Source organism: Lagopus leucura, unplaced genomic scaffold (genome assembly GCF_019238085.1).
Source record: "Lagopus leucura isolate 7727_CA_CO unplaced genomic scaffold, USGS_WTPT01 Super-Scaffold_100015, whole genome shotgun sequence".
Lineage (NCBI taxonomy): Eukaryota > Metazoa > Chordata > Aves > Galliformes > Phasianidae > Lagopus > Lagopus leucura.
Genome location: NW_024962269.1, coordinates 3,907,959 through 3,930,538, shown reverse-complemented (window position 1 = coordinate 3,930,538; position 22,580 = coordinate 3,907,959).

The following is a 22,580-nucleotide window of genomic DNA, read 5'->3' as shown; positions in this document are numbered from 1 at the left end:
TAGCCCTGTTACATTGAAGTAATTGTTCTTTAGATGCACGTAGATGATTTAGACATATACTGATTGGTTGATGCCCCATCCCTGCAGGCTGTCAAGACAAGGCTGGCTAAGGCCCTGGGCAGCCTGATCTATCTGTGGTGTCCCCATTCATTACAGGAGGGCTGGATTATTTGGCTCTGAGAGGGGCCTTCCAACTCTAAGGATTCTGAGAATCTATGACTGATGGTAGCACTTGAAAGTAAATAACTCAAATGTAATTTACACGTCGTATTTCAGCATACATATTATTAAAGCATTAGTTGTTATGATAATTCTGCCAGTTCTCCTAAAGATCATTAGTCCCATTAACAGATGCTTTTTAACCTCCCCCACACATACTATCTGCCTTCTTGCTGCTCATAATGTAAATTTGTCAAGTGTATTTCAGGGAAGAGTTTGCAAAAATAAGTTATGTGCAAATGTTTGACCCAGATGGATTGCAGGGCTAATGTACAAATCTCACAACATTTACTTGATGATATTTTGCATTCATCTTTCACAGCTCTGTTCAATGATTTGACAGTGATTAAAATTCAGATGGCTCCTCTTTCTGGCAAATCTTTCTGAAACCCTATTCATCTTAATAAATTCAGTGAAAAGGGGAACAAAACCGGAACATTCTAGCCTCACTTTACTGCAACTGTTACCAGTTGTCTGCAGCCCCATGCTACAACAGTACAACACCAGTGCAGTTGACCCTCCTGCAATAAGGTATGAGATTAACAGGTCAGCAACACCCCCCTCTTCCAATCTCCAGACCACATAAAGTAAACCAAAAGCTTTTGAATTACACCACAAGGAAAAGGAGCTAAGATTCAGGAACTGGGACTGATAAATCAGTCCAGAAGAGCTAGAAAGTCATTTCTAGAACCTGAGAGAAAAAAGAAAAAAGAGAGGAATTCTTAAAGAACTGTAACTCTATCTAAGCAGCAGGGAAGAAAATGTAAATGTGAGAATATACAGTACTAACATTTATATAGACATGCTGTGTTGTCACCCACATGAGTTATCTTTTGTTTGTCTGGTACTGAACAAATGACCTTTCCAATTGCAGCCATGTAAGACGTCAAAGTAGGACGAAGGTCAAACCAATCTTTTTTCTCACGTGGAAGCTTACCACATATGTTAAATTGCTACAACAGCTTCTTTGTGTCTGGGACAAGTACAGAGGAGTAGCAGGAAAGGCTTTGGCAAATGTCAGACTGAATAGAAATCTATACGCTGAACTTGTCAACTGATAGAAAAAGAAATTAAATCGACAGTTGAGTCTGGGGAAAAAAATATATATATCTTTCTCTGATAAAGAAACTGAGGTTCCAGTTGGCCTTGAGAGATGGCACTAGATTGACTGCTGCTGCAACAACTCCAGCGAGGGGCACGGCTGCCTCCTAATGCAGGGAAGAAATTCAGCACGGTACAAAGCAAGGCACTACTGGCAGTAACTGCCCTTAATGCTCAGAGACAAAGGTATGGTTTTATTTAACAATTTAAGGCAGTGCCCTGCTTGCCAATGAAGAGAAGTTAGAAGCTAGGACAAATGTGAAGGTTGGATCTCATTACCAAAACATTACAAAATTACACACATACCTGCTAACATTCAGTCTGTTTCGAGCTACTGCTTTCTAACATTTGTTCTATCTCCATACAAGCACATATTTGAAGGACACAGAACAATGCGAATTTATAATGCTTTATCAAAAGTGGAAGTAACAGCTGTCTGCAGATAAACTCCCTTTTTTCTTGAGATTCTATTCCCAGGTTCAATTATTCTAACATATTAACATAATCTAAAAAATTACATTATATTAAATCTAGCACAGCGTTAAGAAATCCTAATTAAATTACCATATCTATCATTTCTTTTCAAGCCCTCCTAGAAAACTGCTGCTTTGAAGCTAGCTAGACAATGGGCACAAAATGAACTGCTCATGTTTGGGATGCTCAGTAAAGGAAAGCACTGACAGAGTACAGAGCCCAGCAGAGGAGCAGCATGGCACAGAGCACAGGAAAGCATGATATGGAAGGGGAGGTTCAGAGGGGCTTGGCTCACCTTGAGAAGAAATGCTGGGCCGGATGACACTGGCAGAGAATCTCACATAACCTGCTCACTGTCTTCAGTTACTCAACTGAGGTTACAGAAAAGACCTCGGTCTGTGAAAGGCCAAAGTGACAAGAAGCAGCAAGGCAAATTCCAGCAGGACATTAAAAAAAAAACTCAAAAACACAACATTTCAAAGAGAATGGTTCATTACTGGGACAAGGCTGCCCACAGAGATTATACAATACTAGTCCTTGGAGTTACTCGGAGACAACTGGACAAGGCTATGAGCAGTTTGATTTAGCTTTGAAGTTGGTTCTGCTGTGAACACGGGGTTGGGGTAGACAACCTCTCTGCACATCTAAAGTCTTCCATAGATACTAAAAGTAACTTCTTCCATAATATTGGCTATTCCCTCTTTAGTCTACATTGGAACTTAGAAATGTTACAAGGATAACTGAAAGCAACCATGTAGAGGATATCAAGTATGTTGGAACCATGTCCTACCAGAATTGAGTTCCAGTGGAGAAAATACTTCATAGGATAAGTTAGTATTCTCATGCAAAAAAGAAAAAAAAGTAGAAAAAGGTGAAGGTGAGGAAAGCTAAGAGGTTTTAGGGCAGTTGACAATGTAGCGTGACAATCAACCAGCACAACTTCGGGCCACCTGTCTAGAAGAAAGAATGATGCACCTGGCACGTATTCATGCATTCACATCAGAAAGAGCCAGAGGAGGTGCAGTAACAACATGATTGACAGCTAGAGACACCCATGTGCAGAAGCTGAAGGGAAGTGAATTACCAGCATGGTTACTGACCAAGAGCCCCAAGCCGGGATCACTTTCTTGGCACTGGGGATGTACGGCTGCTGTCAGGTGACAGCAAGGACAAGTGAGCAAATCTCCCATCCCCACTATTACTTCTATGAATTCACATTAAACATAGAATTTCTTAAAAAGGAAAAGAGATCTTCACTGTAATCACAATGCCAATGACACAATAAATGCACAGTGCAACTATCAGTGCTTTTTCATTCCGGCAGGGCAGCAGTAACAGAAACACGATCAGTGAAGCCTCTGAGGAACACATTTGCAGCCCTAGAGAAAATGCAAAATGCAGTATTTCAAAAGGTGAGAAACCATCCTTCTTCCAGCCAATATCTAAACCAAAATTATTTTCATTGACTGCATTCTGAGAAAAATCAGTTCTTCGGATAACTAAAGACATGTTAGTATACATTTGAAAGGTTCTTTTATGGGCTTTCTTCCCTCTCTCCTTCCAATCTTGTACTTGCAGTATTTGAATAGGAGGCTAAACATCTCCATTATTTTCATTGATTTATGCATATATTTACTAAATGATGCCTGCAGGACTTCTCAGGTAATGCATAAGGCATAATGACATAAGGGTATTTGAGGATCCCCGTCCAATTGTTAATTGCCAATTCCATCAATATTCACCATCAAGACAGGGAAAACAAATTCCTTGCCAAAGTGTTTCCAGCAAACATGTCAATTTCAGCGGATGCTAAGATTAATTACAGAGCTCTGTCTTTACCTATGTAATCTCTAAAACAGAAGAGAATGAGAAAAAAGCAACTCTACAGTATACCTCTGCTAGCAAAAGAATGCAAATACTAGTTTGAGACTTGTGTTAAATTAGAGCAAAAATCAGGTACTAAGCATAGCTGCTAGTTACATCTTCCCATGATGTTAAGAGGTGACTATTGCAGGTGAACAACACCAGCACTCCCATGATCATCATCTTTTGAAGAGCTAATTTTTTGGAGAACAAAACAGTCTAGATCTTGGAGTCTTAAGCTGCAACAATTACCCATAAATCCACTGATAGTGGTCAGTAAGACAGGGTTTGGCTGATGTAATTTCTGAAAACAAGAACAGTAAAAAATTATCGTATATGAATTTGATACCAGCTCTTCTAATTATTTCAGAGTATTGTTTATTCATAAGTTTTTTACTGAAAAAAAAAAAAAAACAAAAACAAAACACACACCTATTTGACCTATTCAGTAGTAACTGATGTTATGCTTGAGTGGGAGTAGACATACAAATACTTTTCATTTGCCATTTTCCCCAGTTCTTGCCAGCAATCTGTTGAGCTAAATTTTCTTTAAAATTAATCTAGATGGCTACTATTAGCATGCATGTTGTCTTTCTGATTAGTAAATAAGACTGCAAAATAAACACAATTCCCTTTTCATCTATATTTCCTGTTTCATTTCTAAAGAAAATAAGCAGCTTTTTTTCCTTTGCTTAAAACAAAGAAACTAGAACACCTGTGCAAGGTGCATGAAGGCACCAGCAGTACAGCAGTGCCATGCACAGTTCTACAGTATTGAGTAACGTGCCTTATTAAAATATTTCATACATTTAGAACATTAAAAGCAACTGTTAATCAATATCCATTAGTTCTTACATATGAACTGGACTTCACTTAGATGTAGATGTGGGCATTGGCAGCCCAAACGCTGTCATTATGACAAGTTACTTTAGAAACTGTGTGATGTGTTAAAATCACAGGGCATCGCCTCAAATTTATCTTCTCACAAAGCAAAACTTCAGACTTCACAAATGCTGCTTCAGTGCTCTTCTATAAAATTATGAACTCCTTAAGAGAGAATTGCTTTTTGATCAAAAATTCTATCAAAACATTTCATTAACTTAGTAAATTTTCTTTCAATTTTTAATTTCTATTTTATTATATGGAAACACCATTCCTTTCAAATATAATGTTCTGTCTTGTCTCCTGAGAGGTCACGCACTGTGCAATACCAAATGCCATAAATACTGCATGTGGGGCAAACAGAAAGGTTGGTCCAGTTCAAACTCAACAGCCAAATTATCTACCCGCTCTTCCTTAATAAAGCACATTTGTGTGAGACAAGGACATAATTCCCTCCCAAAGACACAAAGAAACAACTTGCAAATCCCCTCTGGGAAGCAAACTTTAAAAGACAGGAATGAATGTCATACCAACATATAATTCACTCTGATACAGCCCAGAAATTAAAGCAGACAGGAAACTATTGGGGGCTTGGTGGCTGATTTGTAGCTCCATATGCAGGTGAGTTGATTTCTACCTTCTCACTAACTTCTAATAGAAATTAAGAGTCAAAAGGTCTCTGGCTTTCTAACCTGTTTCCCTCGTAATTCATTCTGCTATTTGTAGGTTAGAACGAAGGGAACAACCTCCTACGTACTTCTCTTCAAACAAGAAGTGACCAGCAATGGTTACACTTTTCTCATGTAACCTTCTAAGACACACTTGAAACAGGAGCAGTTGTATCGGTGCAAAACATCTCCCTTCCTCCTTGGGCTGGAGGCAGCCTGACAGACCATTTGCTTTTGCTATTTATGAACTACTTCTATGAACCAGGGAGGAACAAATGAGATTACAGCATTTGTTAACTCGGTTGACTCATCCAGAATGGGAAGGTTATTACATTAATTTGGATTTACATCCACTAATATCAGTGTACCCCATCCCACTTCTGTCAAGTATACTAAATGATAATGACTGGTTTTAAGCAATCAAGCACACAAATACACTCTATTCTCATTTGATTCTATTAATTAAACTAATGACAGTAGTAGTGCTAACTCACTCTTGTTGTGGGTTTTCTACAGTTTGCCAAACTCTGATTTCATTTTGGTGAAAGACAAAAGTTACCTGGCATTCAATACGGCCAGTCATTACCATCAACATCTTCCTCTGCACAGCACAGTTTTCTTTACTTTGTCTCCCTACTCCCAAAATCAAAACAAGTACCAAAGCACAACTGCTCTAAGAATTTCATTCACAAATAAAGAGAGAAACCTTTTTCCCTAACAGCTCCCTTAACCACACAGGCCAAACAGGGCTACCCAGTGGCAAAGCCATATGCTTCCTTGTTCAAGGAAGAAGACATCTGCAGGAAGTGCTGTCCAGGACCAAAGTTCAACACACACATTCAGTTTGCAATCCTCAGAGCAGGATTATAAGAACTTTATCAGTAATAATGGAAAAGACTTGCTGTTCACTCACAGTTAACTATGTTGCTTTCCCAGTGTTTGATCCAAATGCAAATGTAAAAAAAAAAAAAAAAAAAAAAAAAAAAACCAAAACCAAAACCAAAACAAAACAAAACACCACAAATCCAGGAACCAATAACAATGAAAGCACCTAAGGAATAGGCCTTGTACTACCAGTAAGTCAAAAATAAGTCACCGAAGGATTACATGGAACTGGCCAGAGGATTAAGAACTGGAAGGAGGCATAAAAGTTGCAGGAGACACGGATCAGTCTAAGGGGAGCATGGCAATGAATCAGGGCAGGAAAACTGATGAATCAGAGCAGAAGACACCTGCTACTCCTGCAAGGTGTATCAGCCCAGCTTGTGCCAGCCCCCTGTCCTCCCCCAGCTGCCACTGCACCCTCAATTTGGATGCAGTTTTATGCGGACTCCATGCCTGGTTTGCTTGCACTGTTGGTTGCACTGCTAGGAGCCAGTAATGCAGTCATCTCCACATGTGACAGGTCTGTCTTTAGATTTCAGAATACTTCCCCACTCACCAGGAAGTGGATCTTAATATAATTTTAAACAACCTTGTGGAAGCTGGTGACATTCAACCTTCACTATACACAGAAAAGTTGACTTGGAATTTTCTGAGGACCACTTGCAAAGGTTATCTGAATGCAAACGCTACTTCATCTATTTCTAATTATCTTTTATTTAGGCACAATTAAGCACAGTGCCTATGTTTGGAAATAAAGTTTTACTTATAATCAACAACTGTACAGAGGTTAGGAACCGGGACTGATTAAGATGCAACTGCTGAAGCCAACTTATTGAACCCAGAATTACTTGTAGAGGTATTTAATTGACTTTCTTCACTGCAGAAGCTGTTCAAGCTGTTCAGCTGCTTAGAGATGTTAATGGCAACAACTGGCTTTTGTGGAAAAGATCATTTGCAAGGGTCCCAGGAGACAAATTGAGGGTTTCTACATGAAGAAAAACTCAAATCTTTCTAAACGGCTGCAAATAGTTCAAAGGTATAATTGTTCCGGTGATATTTAGTCAGAATTTCTCTGATTCTATTCATTTCACTGTATTTGCATTGATTTCCCTCCATTTTAAGCAGTGAAGAACTAAAAGCAGAATTTTAGAGTCAGAAATGTATAAATACAGAATGCGTGTTTGGCAAACTGTGAGGGAAAAAGAGTTTGATCATAATTATTCCTGTATAATTGACAAAAAATAAGAAGAAAGTGCACTACCTAGTAAAACAGCAATGTTCTGTCAGTATGTTAGAGCCATAGCTCATCAAATTTCAGACGAGTGAGAATGTAAGGCTTGTGGTTTGGTTCCACTGCTTCCTAGTTGATGTTGATACATGAACCGAAAAGAAACTGTTAAAATACTACACGTTACCTTTCAAAATTCAGTTTGTTAGATGAAACGTCAACCTCATCTGTTCTGTAGATAAATGCAAACAACCTTTAGCTACTCATCCAAGGTACAATAAAGGTTCAAAGTCAAACGCTGCACATACACGGATGTGGCTGACACCAGAATGGCCCTCTCCTTTCTCCTAACGCACAGCTTGCATCTTTACAAAAATATTTATAATAATTTACCTCAAAAAAGCAGGGTTCCTTTTAGTGTTAAGGGAGCACTGTCTATGATTAGTGAAGTCAATTAAGTTTTCTATGTTGAATTCTGTCCTTATTTGAACACATACAGCTTACATTGTGCATCTCAAATGCTACCAGAGCAAAAAATGGACCAGGAAAACACATTCCTAGGAAACCAGGGTCTAAGTAATAGCACCACCTAGGGGCATCCTTTTCTGAAATGACATTTAAAAAATGAATTTGCCGTATGTAACTATTTTTTCTTTTTAAGCGTTGTCATCACTACATTATCATGAAGCAGTCTGAAGAATTTCTGTTTCTTCCTGCCCCTAAACTCTTCTACAGGGGTCATCTCCATAATCCTCCTACAACGAAAACCTTCCCATTGACACCCAGTCCCACAACTGCGACCTACAATGCATCACAGATCTCCTTGGACCATCTGTCATATTGCCAAGCAAAAGCATTTCTGACTGAGTGCCCTCCCAATGACTTGCCAGGATGCAGCTGAGTACCAGCATGCAGGGCGCCTGCAAAGCAATTCAAGCTCTGGCAATGATCTGCTGCAGAAATACCAACAGCAGTGCAATTGTACAAGCATTTCACTCATACAGAAACAAGCAGATAAGCTGGTTGTAACTCAGCTCTGCATTCCAGACCTATGTGCTCTAGCTGTAAGTATATAAAGACTGCTTGATCAGCACTTCTTGGGTGTAACAGTGCGGGAAGCCTCTTCTGCCACTCCTCACTGTCAGGTCACCAGAATACCTTCGGACTTGGCATAGGTGTGCTATGAAAGTCTCAAACCTTTAAAAAACATCAAGTACACTGTTAAGCATCACATGTAAATCAGTGGAATTTGCTAAATAACTGTACAATTCTATAAAATTTTCACTTTGTATAAAGACAACCTGTAGTAGCAGCAGGAAAAGAAAATAATTACATGTTTAAGAATAGTAATAATCCTGCACTAAAACAGTCATAGTATTTAACATCCTTTAAAAATCATACTTCATTCTGCCTAAATCATAAAAACATAGAAGTGAATTGGTCATGACTGGTTCACTGCAGCGTTATCGTTACCACAGCAAGGGGACAGGAGACAGCCAAACCTTCCCCTGCAGGGTTGGTCTCTGCCACTGTTCAGAGCTCCCAGCTACTTCAGGAACTTGTCCTGTTTCCTCTGTCTGGGGAAGCCTGCAGCCGCGTATGATTGCTTGTGTTAATGCTCAGTGAATAACAGCTTCCTGTTTTCTAACATTCTGTAGTGCTTAAGGAGTCAGCTGCTTGGGAGCTAATGTTCCTTTCCTTTCCTTTGAAGGACACTTCCTCTGACATCCTTTAGAACTACTGCCATAAAATCACAGCTCTGCAGCACCTCTCTCCTGTCCTTTATACAGTATTTTCTTGATGAGGCCAACGTAACCGACAGCAGAACATCAGAGACAAGTTTGTACTCAGCTCTCTTTCTTCAGCAGTGGTCTACACCACACGCTCCAGCTTTCTTCCACTTCATGTAGCATTATCACTTACCTTTGAAAACAGCTTGTATTGTACTCACTGCATCATCCTACATTTTTGCCATAGCACACAGTAGTAATTACGCTTTTCTCCCCTTTCTGGAACGAATTATCATAGGCCTCAACAGTTACCTTCTGCATGAAATCCTATTATTCTCATTAATATCAAACATACCTACCACGTCTGTTTGTAAAAGTTCTCCATTACTGTCACGTAGAGGAGATCCATTAGAAAACACAACCAGAATTCCTTTATCACTTCATGATGAAAGAGAAACTTAGATTTAACCCTAATAATATTAGTGTGTGGGACACCAAAGCAAACACTCTTGTAGGAAAACTACCTACTGAGTTCTCCAGCCTTGCTCGGGGAAGCCTGTCACTGTAGCCATCACTGCCACAGTTATTGACTGCTGCCACCTAGTGCATCCCACATCTGGCAGCCACTTATTTAAAAGAACTCTTCCTCACCCAGCATTTCTAGTTATTTTCTTGACTGTATTACAGTTATGCAATTATCTCATGTAAATTGTCAATAGCTCTCTGTTCCTCAGAATATTGCTTTCTCATTTTCTTTCTTGGATTAGCATTTCAGCTTCAAGACTATGCAGGATGATGAGGAATAATCAATATGGCTCTCAGGGCTCTGAGTGTACTAATGTGCCCTGACCAGCCTTACTTAGACCCTCTGCAGATGGGCGCAGGGGCTGATTGCAGCACAGCTCTGGACCTGCACTCCCACAGTTACACATGCCAGACTCAGCCACTGCTTTGCCTGTGCCTGGCCACGGGCCCCACTGAGCTGGATCCAGACCTGTGGGTTGGCTCCTCCGTCCAGGAGGATGGCCTTTGACTCTACATCACCACCACACATCTGTCCTGTAATTGCTGGGCTGTGTCTGCCTTCGATTACTTTCACAGAGCCTGATCCTGGCACAACCACCAAATTTCTGGCTTCACCTTGGAGACCTGCCTCAATGCCACGTACTTCCCTGGTGACCTGGGCTCTTGGTAGAACCTAGTCACCACCCCCAGGCCTGCCCCAGTGCCTTGCTTGGGTTCTGTGGGACGGGGCCCTGGCTGGCAAAGCCTGACACTGTTAGCCATGTGCTTGCACTCTGCTGTCTTAGTTTCACCTGGGATGAAATTGTTTTCTTCAGAAGTGTCTGGTATGCTGCTATGTTTTTCCTCTAGGCAAAAACCAGTGTGATTACACACCAGTGTTTATAGTTGCTGCTTAACAGTGTTGTACAGAGCTACAGCCATTCTCAGCAAGGAGCCCAAGTAACTGGGAGGGAAAAGAATAAGAACAGCTGTCTTAAACTAGTCAGAGGGATATTCCATACCACATGGCATCATGCAGAAGAAGTTTTGAAAGGGGTGGAAGTTCATCTCTCTTCTGCTGCTCAGGGGGGCAGCTGAGCATCAGCTGGGAGGTGAAGAGCAACTGTGCATCACTTGTTATGTACATCCGTGTGTGTGTGTATAGAGAGTGCCATAACTATTACCCTTTTCTTTTTCTCTATCTAAGTAAGCAGTTTTATCTCAACTCATAAGTTTTTTTTTTTTTTTTTTTTTTTTTTTTTTTGGTTTTTTTTTTCTCCAGATTCTCTCCCCCATCCCACTGGGAGGAGGGAGAGTGAGCAAAGGACTGCGTGGTGCTCAGCCACCTGCTGGGTTAAACCACAACAGTCCATCTGGTGCCAAACGTGGGGGTTGTCACAGGGATTGGAGTGACCATGGCAATGACTGGGAGGTTCGTGGCACCTGCAGGGCCCACCAGAAGGGTTGGAGTAATAGAAGGGTCTGTCCAAAAGGTCAGAGCAACTGCAGGAGCCATCATAAGGGTTGTAGCAGCCACAAGGTCTGTTCCAACAGACCCTTGTGAGAGGACCTTGTCTGTTTTGCATTATAAAGAAAATGAAACAGAACCAGATTAAAATATTTCTCTAAAGCTGTATGTTCTCTGCCACCACTGAAGCAGACTTGCAGCATTGAACTTCCACTGAATTCCAGGGCTAACGTGAGAGTGCAAGAAGCAAATTAAGGAAAAATACAGGCTTTGGTAGTGACAAAAATCAAACCAACAAACAAACTCTAACTCCAACACCAACTCTAAAACCCTACAGCACTGAATAAAATCAAGAAACTCAGATAAAATATTGCTGAGGTCTAGATATGAAAAATAGAACCACAGACTTGCGGCTACTTGTAAATGCCTTGATGGAAGTCAAAATGATCTAATTAATCACTGTTCTAAAGAACCATGAAGTGAACGAATAGACTTCATAATAATAACATGAAGTCAATTACTATAAAATTTCACTGATCATCTGATTTTCTGTTTCACTGGATTATAAACCTCCCTAAGTATTAATAAGAATTAATAAGTGCCTTCAACAGACTAACCAATTTCAAGTCATATCACTGCTATTCAGGTTCTTAATAAGAGAACAATCCTACATAGTGGAGACAAAAATCATGTTCTGATATCCCTTTTTAAGTTCACAGTGCATTTAGCACATGCAAAAGATTCTTAAGCTGACAGTATGTATTTTTTTTAAAGCTTCCAATAAATGTAGATAAACACTCACACTGCAAACAGGCTGCCAAAGGGGAGGCTGTCATTCTGTCTGTTGCTGAGTCGATACAGACTCTCAGTATCTGCCTTGAGAATTAAAGACAACACAGAACTTTCCTTCTATGCGTCATTGAAGACACCAAAGAAGATAGAAAACACTTTGAAAAGATGCATCAGAGACAGATGAATAATGTTCACTGCAGAAAACTCACACTGAAAACAAGACACACATTTTCCATTGCTATCTCTACTTTCTAGCAAGAAGGACGTGCATTATTTCTGAATTTCTGAAACACATGAGATATCCATCTTGCATCATTTCTGCTTTCTGAATGTGAAAAGTCTTTCTATTTTAGTCACGTTCTGCAGAGCTTTTAAGTGACATCCATCATTACTTGCTCACCAAGGCGTTATATACACAGAGGAGAAGGGAACATCTAAAATGATTTAAACCAAAGAAAAACCCTTGACGGCTTTTCAGTCTTTAACTTACAACAGATCTTCTCCCCATAAAAAAAAGAAACAAAGGAAGACACTCTGGCTACAGTAATCTTGCACACTGTTGATTTAGATAACTGTCTTCAAGATAGCAATTTTCAAATCACAGCAGAAAGCTACAACAGGGGAAAAAAAAATCTGCCCTTAACCACTGTGCACATTTTCACTGTAATTGCAGCATTTTACCTTCCTGTTGGGAACAATTCCATCGCATCTCCTGCCTACAAAAGAATTGTTATCACCTCTTAAACTCATAGGTTAGCATTCACTAATCTTTAGCCAGCAGAATCCTCACTACAACTGAAATTCTTTTAGAACTGACCCAATTACTACCACATACCTGACCAAAAGAGCTTTTCAAAATTCAAGAACTTTTTTTTTGTCCTGAGAAACAAAGCTTTGCAGTACAACAACAAAAGTTCAGAACTCCATAAAGCAAAGAAATCTAAGGCTTAATTAGTAAAAACAAAAGGATGGTTTATACTCCATGTAAATGCAATGCTGTTTTGTAGTCACTAGTTCCTTCCATAGACACTGCATTAAAAAGAGATAAAAAGAAAAGCAGAAAAGAAACCAAGAGCAACATTAATAATAACATTAATGCTTAGCATACAAAGCTCCAGAGCAGGAAAAAAAGAAAAGAAGTTCCCGCATTTGAAGGTAAATGTTACTGTTCAATGCTCAAAAACTCCACATGTACAGAACTGATGTTCTTGGCAGCTCCCAAAGCACGATTGCTAACATGGCTGTAAGATACCAGATACGTGCTAACAAGTGCAAACACGTAATAGCAAAGCATCTGCAGAACTGTCCATGGTATCAAGCTTTATTGAATAAGGAGGACATTACCAGAATTCAGAAGCAGGCATCTCAGCACAAGAAGCCTAATTTAATATCAGACTGCTTGAAAACCTACTATTACATCATCACTTTAATTTAAATTGTTTGTAAAAAAAAAATGGAACTCCAAATGAAGGCTGCAGACACAAAGTCAAACCTACTCGCAGGTCCTCCCCAAAGGAGCTCAGAGTATTGCAGTATTAGACTTTTGATTCCTTTCCATGAAAAGGTGCTCCTGAAATCCTGAATAATTCAACTAAATTATTTCCCTGCTGAAGAATATTAAATATTTAATCACCGCAGTTTCTGTTTTTTCTTTCAGAAGATTTTCAGGCTGCTCTACATGTTCTACCTTCTAGCACTGCAAAGCCACAGCAGCACGTACGCTGTGTGAGATTAGGCAGAATTGCTAGCACTGTCATACTCTTGATTCCAGGAATTACAGAAACAGGACAAAATCTCAGATACAACACCTTGCATTAACAAACTCCGTGTCTGAGAAATTTTAACCCATAGGTATTATTTCACATTTCCATTCAGATTTGCTAGCTTTGCAGCATAATTCCCCACCTTCCTTTTCTCCCACACTTTCCCTTCTGCATACTGAGCCATTATGAGGTTCCTGTTTGTTACCAAAGAAGTTAAGAAGCTGAAGAAAACTGTTTTCCCCAAACTGCCTTTAGCGATGGGGCACCCACAGCTCTGGGCAGCCTGTGCCATGGTCTCCCCGCTCTCAGCAGAGCATTTCTCCCTAGCACCTAACATAAACCTCCCCTCTTCTAGCTTAAATCTATTTCCCCTTGTCCCATCCCTATCGGATCGTGCAAAAAGTCGGTCCGCAGACTGTAAGCTCCTTTTAGGGATATTACAAGAATCAAACATTGCCTAAATCAAGGGAAAAAGCACACTATGTTATTTGAGATATTTAGATAATTGATATGTATTACATCAGTACTTTAGACAAACAGCTCTTGAAATACTGAAATGCTGCTTCTATCCCCTTCTCCCTTTGCCAAGAATATCCTTTTTAAAAAGAAGTGTTCTGGTTTGGTTTTACTTCATTTTAATACATCACACACTTGTGTTCTTACAGAAATAGCCATCACATTTTTGCCATTCCTTCCAGTATCACAAATGCCAACAACAGCCTCTCAAGTCCGTGCAGCCTCACTCTGTGTCAGGCTCATCCATCTCTGTGATTCCAAACAACGCTCCTTATTATACTCAGCTCGTTTCAGAACAGAATTGTCTTAAGAGTTGTAGCCAGACTGTAAGCATGAATCCTTACCAAATCCATTTTTTGTTAATCTGACAGGATCAGATTTCTTGAGTTTGGTTTATTTACTTTGACAGTGCTAGCTTAACAGACTTGGGCTTGTCACCAGTTGCATTTCCCTTCACATGAAGCTTTCCATGGCTAACCAGGCCTCTGCCATGGATCCTTCATGTGACTAATCATACCAACTTACTGGGTTTGGGAAAGAAGATAAAGAAACCAGATAGCTGATTTCTTAGCCCAAAAGTTGAACTGCTCGATTACAACACTGTCCTCCACCAGAAGCACTTCTACACAAGGCTGTGAGTCACACATATGGACTTTTCTGAGCAAACTTGCTCTTTTTGCTGTCTTTCTAATGAACACTAGACACTGCCTCCCTTCTACACACATCACCCTCATGGATGTCACAAGATGTGTTAACACTGATTTTTAAATCCAGTTCTGTAATAGAAAATTAGTGTTCAGAATCAAAATCAGTACATTGTAGGAAGGTTTCAGAGGTATTGGTACTGTTGACCCTCAAGCTGGGAAAGAATTCAAAGCATGCATTTCTCTCAGACTAAAGGACTCGTGTCAATTTGCACCACTGATCTCTTCAAATGAAAGGATGGGATGTGTCCATCAGGGCTTCTCCTGCCAAAGGAAACTCAAAAAAAACACTCTCCCAGAAGCTTTGAGAAGCTTTGTGTTCTATCTGCACAAACATGGCTTACAGGCAACTCATGACCTCAGATTTATGTAAATATTCATTTAATTTAGGATAGAATTTTCAATGTAATATTTTCCAATCACCACCTACTTCAGAAGATGCTGCAGAATCATCTAATTTACTCTTGTGTCCCTAGAGACTGAGCACTTAGTATTCTAGTCTTACATTTCGAAACCCAAAACTGCTACTCACTTCAGAATGCAAATGTTAGGAGTTAGGAGAGGAAAACATCTGCATAAGCCGCTTCATTTTTGTTAATTATGTTTCCTACTTACACACACCAGGCAACAGAAAATATCTGTTGTTTTCAACTATTTCTACAATTGATAAATCAAGACATTTCTTCCATAGATAAATTCCTGTTTATTCCAATTCCAGTTTACTTGTAAAACTGACCATTACTTACATATTTACCTCCACAGATGCTTATACTTTACCACTCAAAAGACAAACATCTCACGTTTAGCAGTCCTCAGGGTAGGTGAGACCCTTGCAGCCTGCAGATGAACACATTACTGCTGTCCTTTGAATGCTTACTGATGTGGCAGTGACGGGGAAATAGGCAGCCCTTCACACTCATGCTCTGCATTCTTAAGTTTGCATCGTTCAATCATCTAAGCTAATAGGCTTGAATTGCTAGACTTCCTGCAACATCTCTAGGCAATAAAAGGGAACATTTGCTATTGCACTATGCAGAGATAAAAAGGACACTAACTTAGGTTAAAAAAAATAAAAAATCTTACTTCAATAAGCACAAAGCAATATGCTCAGATGCAGCCATTTGTGTGTTATGAAGACTGGAGACAGAGCAACATACGTAACACTAGCAGAAACGCAGCGCTGTAACAGTCAGCTGCTAGAAGGTGAAGAACCCCAGTAAGGCCCATCCTAAAAACAGTCAGAAAAAAACTGAACAAGACCAAGAACCCCCAGGGCCATGCCTCCCTGCCCGCGCTGGCCGTGCCTGCCTTGTTACGGCCACCTACACCGCGCCACCATGTCTGTGAGGGCTTGGGCTGCGTTTTCTAGAACTGAGAATTTTAAGGAGTTCTAAGTATGTAAACTGCAATGATAGAAAAGAGACTGAATAACTCCAGTAGATCAGTTATAATGCTTTTTGCATTTGGACTTTATTTCCCTCATGGACCTTTCACTTTCACTTAGGATGGCTGCTGGTTTCCCATAGTTTCTACTGAAGAAACCGTGAGGGCATTTATTGTAATAAAAATAAAAGTCACAGAGACTTGCAGGTAACTGGGTTCGTTACTGAAAGTGCATTTCTCAGCTGCTCAAGCTTTTATTTTTTAAGTCATAACTGATTTTCTTCAAACAAGACTTTGTGACAAAATAAAACAAGGAACTCAAGGATAGCAAACAAGCTAGAGGCCTACCAGCACAATTCCTGTCAGCCAGCACAAATTTAAAGTACAGCTAGATAGCAAGAAAGATGCATTTAATATTTGTTCTTCACAGATATCCTGGCTGAACAGAAAAAAGGTAAAAATGTCCAGGAGAACATACAGAATCTCAGCTTCCTTATATCCTGGAAAGACGGTCCAACACCTTCCCTAAGATCTATGTGGAACCTCATATGAATTTCATCCATGATTTCACTAGCTCCCTTTCCCTAGCAGTGTTCACAGTTTAAAAACACAACATGATGCAAGGAGGAGCTTCCCTTAGCTGGGCTCAGGGCACAGAAGGAAAATGTCCCAGGAGATATTCTGAGCTGGAGACCTAACGCACACCTGAAAGCTGTTGCCAAACTGGTCTGCATTGAACTTTGATTTCTTTTTATATTTCTAACATAGCCTTCCCATAAGCAAACCAAAATAACAGTAATAATTCACAATAGGATGTTTCTAGCCACAGAAGGAAACAGCATATTTCTGTCCTTAAAAATCCTTGTGCTATACCCCTGCGAGCTGAAGCTGGGGCAGAGCAGAGCTCCTGTATCACAGCCCCACGCAGAGTGCTTTGCAGAACACTGAGCACCCACTGACACCCGGCCCTGGCAGCAGCGGGGCTGAGCCAGCTCAGAAATCACTTGCTCAGACCAACAGCCACGTAAATAGGAAAGTGGTTCATTTTTAATTACTTTCCTATGGATATTAAAAAGGAAGTTCTTTTAAAAAAGAATAAAAAGGAAAAATCCAGCGCTTGGGATTTTGCTATATGTTCCCTGCTATATGTTCCCTGCCAGTGCTTCCATGTGGCTGTCAAGTGAATCAGTTTTACCCTAATTCCCAGTTCTACACAGTAAGAAGAGAAAGGAAAGATGTTACGTGCTGAGAGCAGTTGGTCTGACTGTAACACTGCTCACCTTTCCAAGGAAGCTACCACAGCCCTTACTCAGGCAGCCCTCAGGCACTCTTCCACTTGCTGCCCTGCTTTTGCAGTACTGCAGCAATAACCACGTAATTAGATTTCCTAGCACACACATGACAAAGGTAATTGATGGCTTCTTCTGCTTCCTCTCCTCAGCTCCCCTGGTGCTGCTGGCAAGTGGGAGCAGGATCTGGTGGTGGATGAGCAACTTCGCACAGATCCTCTGAAGCAGACCTGCCAGCTACTGAAGATCTTTCTTTGTTTACCTTTAAATCTTGCTCTTAATAGAACAACAAAAGCAAACAAAATAATGGAAACATGCTTAGTTCAGAGGAGCATTTAAGAGTAATTTTTTATTTGGCTTTTTATTAAGCTGGACACCTTGTCCTAGAGCTGCCTAACAAGTAATCCACAGACACACTGCTCCTTTCGGACTCCAGCCCGTCCCCCCCAGCAGCAATACAAAGACCCACATTAATATGTACCTGCAGCCCAGTACCACCTTTGCAGTCTGTGCCTCGTCCCCACACCACCTGCTCCCTTCACAGAGAGGAACAGAAGGCAATATGGGACAGGAAGACACAGAAAGCAGCACCAAACGAGAAGGGCTGAGACCAAGTGCTGTGTTTTTCGGAGCCAGGCTCCAGTCCCATGCACATGCCAGTCAGGGGCTTTAGAAACCAACCTCTTTATGGCCCCCTCACTAAATTCCCTTTCATGAATTTACTTAACTGTAGGTAGCTTTCCAGCATTTGCAGCATTCTTTGGGAGAATTTAAGGTAAATCCATTCAAATGCTGTGTGAAGAACTAAGATTCAGAATTCACATTCACAAAAACCCAGACTTTGCAAAGATTATGTAGATCTGCCCTCATGCAATCCTGTCCACACGAGGCAGCGCTGCTCTGCAAGTTGTAGCTTATCATTCACACACAAAGTGAAGGCAATGTTCAGGAAGAAAAACACTTTTTCACATTTGAAATTGCAACTAAAGCATCTAAAATAATTTTTATTTTACACATTCAAACAAAAATAAAAATGCAGTGATTGCAGTGAGGAAGCAGGTAACTTAAGGAAGCACAGTGCCCCTCAGTGCCAGCCCAGCCCAGATGCTGGTAGAACCTTGCAGCTTCACCCTCAGAGCCTAAAAGGGAAAGAAAGCAACCTCGAATCTCTGAGAACAAAAGGCAACACACAGAAGCTGTTGGCTTATGCCGTGCATTGTCAGCCTTACGTGCAAGAAGGAGAAAGGAATTACAAGCAGATGTGCAAGAAAAATATCTTTCTGCTTTCTCTGTAATACAAGGATTACAGAGGCCTGATTTTAGCCACAGTTTCTGGTTCCTATAAGTGCCCGCTCCATGCTACAGCCATGACACTTTTTTAGAGGGCAGCGGCAGGATTTGCCAGCAGCTGCACTGCTCCCAGCAGGACTTCACCTTACTCTTCTTCTCACTTAACTGTCTCGGGCCAGACTTGTAACCAACTTCTCTTTCAGCAGCACTGGCAGTGAAATGCTGATCTCCAGCAGTCAGGCCACATTTAAGCACGTGCCTGAAGGAAGCACATGACTGCTGCACTCTTTCTGTTCTTCCTCACTCCTCACTGCCATAAAGAAACGGTAAGATGGAAAACAACACTTTCTAATTACTAAAATGTCTATGCATGCCAATTCTACACAACCAGGCTCGCCACTAAATAAATATTGTTAATGAACAGATGCTGATGCTGCTCTCTGTGTATTTAGAAGTCTCGGTCACGTTCCCAACATCAACATCTGAGCTCACTTCTCCCAATTTCTGCACTCCTAAAGCCCAGACTTTCTCATCCACTCCACTTCTCACCTCCCCTTTCTCAGAGAGGGGAGCCAAGAATTCACCCTACAAAGAGTAAGCTGTAATCCTGGAGCGAGCTGTAATCTGGAGGGCCTAGCTGAGGCTTTCTGAAAGCAACACTCAAATACCAGAGATGTGTGCATCCGAGTGGGAACAACATGCTGGTGTGCTGGGACTGAGCGTGCTGAGCCCTGGGCAGTGCTCCTCACCTGCTGCCTCCACCTGCAGCCTCATTAAGGCTACTAGTCTTAATGGCAGGCAGACAAGGGGAAAAGCTCTTGCTAGAATGTATCAGACAGGAATTTTACAAATACCACTCAGGACGTGATAGAAAATTAGATCACTAGGTTTCCATACTTACAAAAAAAGGTACAAGCACTAACCTTTTTTTATTTATTTTTTTTTTGTTTGGAAACTAATTAAAGCACTCACCGCTCAAATCATTTCATAGTTTCTCTGCTGGCCTTGAAAAGTCCTCCAAATACTTCTAGCAAGTAGAACTGAGCACTCCATTCTTGTATACATTGATTTTTATTACTTGCTGTTTCCATTAAGGCAATTTCTGCTTGGAACACTGAGCTCTCTGCTGTTCGACAGGGCCATGTGTTTAGGAGAAGATTATACTGCACAGCTTGGCAAGGAAAGCAGCACTGCAGAGAGATCAGTACCAACTGCATTTCAGTGCATATTTCATATCCCTTTTTTTTATATACTGCTGGTAAATATCATGATAAAACTCCTGGAGAAATGCAGACTTCTCCAATGAGTTTCCTGAAGTTAATTTAACACACAATGTCCTGACAACTTTCCAGTGCCAACCAACGCCGATAAGAGCCAAGGCCACTGTAAAAGCACTGACCACCAGAAAAGCAATCTCCAACTGATATATTCATGGAACTTCTGGAACAGAACCCAGACCAAAGCAGGCTTTGGGGAGAAAATGCTGATTTGAAGGATTTCTCATTTTTTCATGTACCTCCTAAAGCAGCACTATTTCTGACAGCCCATCCCTGCTGCTCTGCTAAAGGAACCAGAAGTCTGAAAGATTAACGGAAACAGAAAACCTGAAGGAGAGCATGAAGAAGAGAGAAAAGAATCTGCTCGCTCTTCCTCCCCCAGATTCTCAACAGCACACTTCAATTTTCTCATCCTTCACCCACAGTGTATTGTCTTTTTTCATGCTCTCCCTTCCTACCATTGTATTGTTCCCATAGCCATTGCTGTTAAAGTTATCAACTGAAGCAAGCCTATGTCAAATGCCCTTTCGTGCTGTTTTCCTCTGCCTTTGCCAAGCTCAACCATCCCCTTTGTTCTCTTGAAATGAGGGCCACAAATGCGATCTGTTTGCAGGCAGCTTCCTGCCCTAGCTCTGGCTAGTTGAACTCCAGTGGAACGTGAGGCTTATTTGACAATTAAGCACTGGCAATTTCCTTCACAACATAAAATGAAAACCACCAGTTCCAACTGGGTCGAACTGGTTTAAGCTGCCAATGAAGCAGTGGGCATTAAATACTTGATTAATCAAGCTTAATTACAACTATCAATCAATCATTTGCTTAATTGCAACTATGATTGCTTTCTGCTGCACATACAAGGTCGGATATTGTTACAAATGATTTACAGATGCTCAACTAAACGCCTGCTCAAAAGCCTGCAAGTCTTTAAGGGTAAGAGACACTAGGGACAATGGGTACATTAGGAGTTTTTCTTATTCCACAAAAACTATGGAGCACTGCCCTTCGACTTGCTGAGGACCACCCCCCGCACTTTCACTTGCTGCACTCTGAATCCACCCTGTGCTGGTTGGTAAGGACCCCCACTTGTCCCTTACAACCAGCTCTCCAAAGGGAAACGAGCCTACGGCACCACTCAGCAGCGAAGATGCTGATGGGAAGCACCAATGACAGTCCCTGCTCTTCTGCTCTTACTGCACACCTTGTTTTCACTTACAGTTGTTCTGCATCATTCACTAACTTTAGAAATCCATAATCTTTTGTAAGTGAAGAGTAATAATGAGGAGGGGCTACACACAGAGACTCCCCCCTTTTTCAGAAAATAAGTAGAAAAAAGAACATCTAAAAAACAGTTCTGAGAGTAATTTGTTCTTCCAGAAGACCATCAGCACCATCTAGACTTAAGCTGGCCATGAGTATATGATCACTGGACAGGAAAAAATCCTTGCTTTTTAGAATAATCAGAGGCAACGGGTCTGTTTTACTTCTGGCTGTTAAAATAGAATTCACGGCCTGTTAAAATTTCACTTATGTCTTATTTTCCTCAGCAATCTAGTGTATAAATGATGTTACTTAAACATAAAAGTTTAAAAGTTTATCAGTGTTGTGTAGAGAAGTACGAGTGAGACAAAAGCTCTATTAGAGATAAGGTCAGCACTCGGCTTGGCAAGAATAACTCTCACAGAAGTCAGCAGCAATGGCCCCAAACAAGAGACACTCCGCGTTCTGCACAAATGCAAAATCTAAGTACAGAAGAATTTTCACACCAGCAGAAAACCTAGTAGCAGGATTCAAAGGCAGACATCTGCTTGGAATTACTCAGGTGCACTCAGCCCACTGCCTAGGGAAAAGATCCGCACCACACGAGTGGAAGGGACTCAGAGAGCCCCGGTTCCAACCCCTGCCGTGGGCTGGGCTGCCACCCCCCAGGCAACAGCTATACAGCGGGGGAGAACACACTGGGAACCAGGGCACTGAGTGCTCAAAACAAAGAGCTGCACCCACGAACAGAAGGTTTTAAAAAGCTAAAACTCCTTTTAAAACTCTTTAACTCACCGTTGTGATAAATTGTATCTCTCCAGTAAGATACAAAGTAGCAGCTGATGAGCAGTGATACATTTCACCAGAGCTCCAGATGGCATAAACAAGGAATCCGCAAGGATTGTCTCTAACAAGGCCCCTGGGAACTTACAGCTTTCTATTAGTGTGCATCCAACCACCGCAAGGGAAGCCCTGACTGCCAGCGCACGGTAATGACTGCCCGCTCGTAATGACAAATAGATGGGAGAAATGAAAACAGAAAGGAAGAGATTTCAAACCAGCTGAAAAACCTCAGCACCTCCATCCCCAGGCCGCAGGTTTCAGGAACACCTCCTGCAGTTTTCTGCCCTGACCGTGGGCCCTTCCTGCCGCTCAGGCAGGCACGCAGCCACGCGCGGCTTTCCGCCCGGTTCCGTCACGCCGTTACAGGGCGGCGCTGCCCGGCTCGGCACGCGGAGCCTTCCGTCAGTCGCGGCGCCCAGCGGGGTGGGCAGCCCGGCTTCGCAG